Genomic DNA, 5,803 nt, shown 5'->3' with positions numbered 1-5,803 from the left:
CCAGATTCACGAAGTAGCAAAAGTAGAGCTCGATTGACTCAAGCTAGGGTGCTCCATAATTGCAAACAAAGACATGGATGGATAGAGCACTACAATATTAACAAAACATCCTTACTGATCATCCTCAAAAGAGGCACGGATCACTAGGAAACAACATGAACATATGGCATCATGAGATAAACAGCTCAAGGACTTAGTGGAATGTCTAAGTCCCTGAAAACAGAATTACTAAGTGCACCACTTTGCAAGCTTGCACTAGTCACCACACACATCACAAAAATACATGGGTTGCACCTATGGAAAGATGACAAAACCCTTAACAAAACACATGTAGAGCATCAGGGCATATCATGCACACAATAATCATGGCAAAAATGACAAAATGCTAAATGGAGCAACAGATCTGACAATTAACTCAAGTAGCCCTCTTCTAACAACATTTCGGGAATCAAGATGAGCTCAAATGAAAATGATGCAATGGAATGAAATGATGTACTCTCTGAGATGAACATTTTGATATGCTATTTGCATGAATCGGAGCTACGGACGCAAAGTTACGGGGCTATGAACATCAACACATGGATTAGGGACTTAGGAAAAATAAACGGGGTCAACCCTAAAATTTCAGATCTGGATCCGACGGGTCACTGTAGAGGCTAGGCCTCCGAGAATCGCCGGAAGGCTTGAGGTCGCCGGAGAGCTTCGGGAAGAGGTGGAGGACGCCGGATCCGGGGCCGGCGGAGGAGGCGCGGACGGGGGCAAGGTCGCCGGCGTGGACGGTGGCCGGGAGGAGGCGCGGCGGCGTGGCGAGCTGCGGCGGTGATGCGGCAGCTGCGGGGCGGCGGTGCGCGCCGGCCGGGCGGGGCCGAGCGCGAGGAGGCGGGGCGAGGTAGCGAGGAGGCGGCGGCCGGGCCTGGGAGGGCCTCCCGCGGGCCGCGGTGGTGGAGGCGGCGGCGAGGACACGTGGCGTGCGCCTATTGGCTGGGGCGCGTCGACGGGATTTGTCCGGCGGCGGACATGTCCGGTGCGCGCGAGGTGGATTTTTAGGGTTTCGGGGAGGAAGGAGATCCGAAAACGGAGGGGTTCTTTAAATAGGCATAGAGGGAGCTAGGAGAGTCCAAATGAGGTGCGGTTTTCGGCCACGCGATCATGATCGAACGATCTAGATGATGGAGAAGACTTAGGTGGGTTTTGGGCCAAATTGGAGGGGTGTTGGGCTGCAACACACACGAGGCCTTTTCGGTCCCTCGGTTAACCGTTGGAGTATCAAACGAAGTCCAAATGATACGAAACTTGACAGGCGGTCTACCGGTAGTAAACCAAGGCCGCGTGGCAAGTCTCGGTCCAATCCGGAAATGTTTAATCCCCACACACGAAAGAAAGGTAGAAATGACCACCGGAGGAGAACGAAACGCCGGAATGCAAAACGGACAATGGGGAAAATGCTCGAATGCATGAGACGAACACGCATGCAAGTGCACTGCACAAGATGACATGATATGAGATGCATGACAACGACAACAACACACGGAGACAAAGAACCCGAACCTGAGGAAATAAATATACTTACGCCGGAAACGGCAAGAGTTGGAGTACAAATTGGAAAGTTACACCCGGGGTGTTACAGAAAGGGTGAAGGGCTGAAGGAAAATGGAGGGAGAGGAAGAGCATGCGACGGCAGTTCCAAATCGAGAGGGAAAGGCGAAGAGTCGGTGGACGGTTGCGAGTTTGCCACGGTTCACGAAGAGGCGCCCCGGCCTACACGTCTGTTCGGAAATACTCCTACTACTCGTCGTCGTCTCATTGATATGTTGGAACGGGACCACATGTCAACAAAAAATGGTGTGTAATTTCCCGTGCAAAATGCGATCTGGCCGCGTTGGCCCGAGGTGCCACATTAGTTATCGACCTTTATTTTTTTTAGTGGCGTGCCGATCAGTTTTGAAGCACGACTAACTGGTATTGTACATGGAGAGGATGACAGCAGGGACCCGCCAAGGTCATGTCATTACGCAAGCAAGTGCCTCCTTATTTCAAGCCAATAAAAAAATGGCTCCTTCTAGTGGATTTCTGACATCTGGGTCCCATGCCATTGTCAACATAGTCAATAAACGAGAGAATTGCACAACGAGCGGCTGACACCAGGGACCCAACAGCTCGCCCATTTATTTTTGTTTTGTGTTAATTTGATAAACGCCACTCCAAATCTGGTGTATCCGAGAAATGCCACTGCAATTTCCAAACTTTGAAAAATGCCATTTCATGCCATTTCTAGTGGCATTTTTCGAAGTCTGGAGTGGCATTTTTGAAAGTTTGCAAACTGCAGTGGCATTTTTCAAAGTTTGCAAAAATTGTAGTGGCATTTTTCAAAGTTTGGAAATTGTAGTGGCATTTTTATGAATCTCCATAATTGGAGTGGCATTTATCTAATTTGTTTTTGATACGGAAGCAGGGTGTCAACTGGGCTGTGCGGGACACTCTAGCCTGTCTAGACAACCTTTTCTTTTATGTTTACCACAGACCAGCCCAGTAGTTCTTTTTCTTTCTGAAAATGGCTAGCCCAGTTCTTTTGTGATTTGTCAAGTAAGTCGCTTTATCAGGCCTATTGGGCTGCAAATCTTTCAAGACGAGGAGAGCTTCATTGGGCTGGCCGAGAAAATGGCCTATCAGTAATGAGAAATGGGTTGTACATTTTTAAAACACATCAAATCGGCAATTATTTCCAAATATCTTTTTTTCATTTCGAGATTTTAAATTGCATTGATTTTTAGCATGGACAATTTATTGGATTTTATATTGATATACATTTATTTTTAAAATCAGTCTGAATATGACTCAAAATTTCGGGATTAAAAACAGTTCAGACCGCACCGACATATGCAAAATTTCGTATAAAGTTTTTACCGTGGCCACAATATGGGCTGTAATGCTAACATAAAGAATATGGGCTCCAAAAAACCCGTAAGAATTAGCAAATGGGCTGTAAATTATTTGAAATAATCGCAGATGGGCTGTATGCTGTTTTCCATAGATTTGAGGCTTTCCACAGATGGCCTATATACTGTTGGATGTCCATCCAACGGCCGTCGTGCTTCTTCAATCTCTGCTCTTCCTGCTCCAGCCGCTCAAACAAGCGCCGGCGGGACTGCCTGCTCCCTCCTCCCCGCGGCCGGCTGTGCTACCACGCAGGCCTCACCGCCCCACCGTACTCCCATCGCTGGCCTAGCCATCCCTCTACTCACCCACACTTGCTGTTATTCTCCGGCGACGGCAGACGAACCAGTAAACCCTCGTACAGTCGTACTCCCCTCCGCGTGGGAAAAAAAAACAACGGCCGAGTCTTCCCTGCCTCCGTGTCATTCCCTTCCTAGACCTCGCCGTCGTCCACCGCCCTGGTGCTCTCGGCGTGGCGTGGTCATTGTGGTCAACGACCGACATGCATCTGAAGTGGACTGTACGTGGAGATGCTGACAGCTGGGTCCACGGCCGCATGCAAGGAAATGCCTCCTTATTACACGCAAAATAATGATTTCCTCCACCTGACACCTGGGACCCACCTAAACGGCCTCTGTATTTCACGAAAAAAACGTTACCACCGCTGACAGCTCGGACCCACCAGCTATATCTTCGCACGCAAGGAAGTGCCTCCTTATTACGCACAAAAAATGAATACCCCCCCTGATAGCTGGGACCCAGTATAGTGGGCCTACTAAGTTGACGGGGATGAAGGGCTTTGTCAACTTAGTCAATATGCACGATTCTAGCTCGACTGACCGTACGATGTCCATCCAACGGCCGTAGTGCTTCTTCAACCTCTGGTCTTCTTGCTCCAGCCGCCCAAAGCAGCGCCGGTCGTGCCGCCTGCTCCTGCCTCCTGTGGCCGGCTCTGCTGCCGCGGAGGCCTCACCGCCCCCATACTACTCCTACCGCTGGCCAGGCCATCCCTCCACTCCACTCACCCACACCCCCTGTTATTCTGCGGCGACGGCAGCGCAGCCGAACCAATGAACCCTCGTACTCCTCTCCGCGTGGGCATCGACTGTCGCGTCTTCCCCGGCTCTGCGTCATCCCCTTCCTAGGCCTCGTCGTCGTCCACCGCCGTGGTGCTGTCAGCGCGGCGTGGTCAATGTGGTCAATGACCAAATTCCATCGGAAGAATACTGTACGTGGAGAGGCTGACAGCTGGGTCCATGGCAGCCGCAAGGAAGTGCCTCCTTATTATGCGGAAAATAATTATTCCTCCACCAGATAGCAGGGACCCACCGGACGCCCACCAGTATATCGCGAAAAAAATGTTTGCCCCTGACTGCTGGGACCCACCCGACGGGCCACCGTGTTTCGTGAAAAAAACGTTCCCCCTGCTGTCAGCTCGGACCCACCAGAAGTGCCTCCTTATGACGCACAAAAAATGAATACCCCCTGCTAGCTGGGACCCACCTTGGTGGGAGGCTGACTTGTGGGCCTACTAAGTTGACGGGGACAGAGGGCTTTGTCAACTTAGTCAATATGCACGATTCTAGCTCCAGTGATCGTAGATGTCCATCCAACGGCCATAGTGCTTCTTCAACCTCTGGTCTTCTTGCTCCAGCCGCCCAAACCAGTGCCGGTCGTGCCTCGTGCTCCTGCCTCCCGTGGCCGGCTGCGATGTGGCGGAGGCCTCACTGCCCCCTACTACTCCCACCGCTGGCCAAGCCATCCCTCTACTCACCCACACCCCCTGTTATTCTGCGGCGATGGCAGCCTCACACCGCAGCGAACCAGTGAACCCTCGTACTCCTCTACGCATGGGCATCCACTGCCGCATCTTCCCCGGCTCCGCTTCGTCCCCTTCCTAGGCCTCACCGTCCTCCACCGCCCTGGTGCCCTCGGCGCGGCGTGGTCAACATGGTCAAGGAACGGCTTCCATCGGACGTGGACTGTACGTGGAGAGGCTGACAGCTGGGTCCACGGCCGCAGGAAGGAAGTGCCTCCTTATTACGTGCAAAATAATTATTCCTCCACATGACAGCGGGGACCCACTGGACGGGCCACCGTATTTTGCAAAAAAAATGTTTGCCCCTGACTGCTGGGACCCACCAGCTACATCTTCGCACGCGAGGAAGTGCCTGACAGTCGGGACCCACCTGGTCGAAGCGTATGTAGCGTTGTCATTCTGGTCGCGAACGTGTACGTACATATATACTGGTGGATGTAGAGGCGTGCACGTGTCGTAGTAGAGGCGCGCACGTAGCATGTACACGTACGTACAGCGGCCAGGGTGCAAGAAAGAAAATACGGCCACGTATGTGTACATACGGGCGGGGTCTCGAACGCCTACTCGCGCATACGTACGGCTAGGGCTCCTGTACATGGCTGGGTCGGAACAGAGAAATGTCGTCGTCGTGTTCATGGGGAGGCAACGGAATGCGTCGTGTTCATGGAGAGGCAACGGAATGCGTCGTGTTCATCGGGAGGGCTTGGACGGAACATGCGATGGAAACGAGGCCTGGCGTACCGCAGAACGGAGGAAACGGCCTTGTGTTCGACCGGCCACATTCGAAACGGGATCCTGTTGATCAGGAGAGGTCTGGCGTACCGCAAAACGGAGGAAACGGACCTCCTACGGTCGAAACAGGGGTCCTATTCATCGGGAGGGGTGTGGTGTACCGCAAAACGGAGGTAACGGACTTGTGTTGGAGCGCTACGGTCGAAACGGGGGTCCTGTTCATCGGGAGGGGTGTGGCGTAACACAAAACGGGACTCCACAAGATACTGTTCATCTCCACCATCGACCCCCTCCAGCCTCCACGAGCTACTGCTCATC

Source organism: Triticum urartu, chromosome 4, assembly GCF_003073215.2.
Source record: "Triticum urartu cultivar G1812 chromosome 4, Tu2.1, whole genome shotgun sequence".
NCBI classification, from domain to species: Eukaryota; Viridiplantae; Streptophyta; class Magnoliopsida; order Poales; family Poaceae; genus Triticum; species Triticum urartu.
This window is presented reverse-complemented; position numbering follows the sequence as displayed.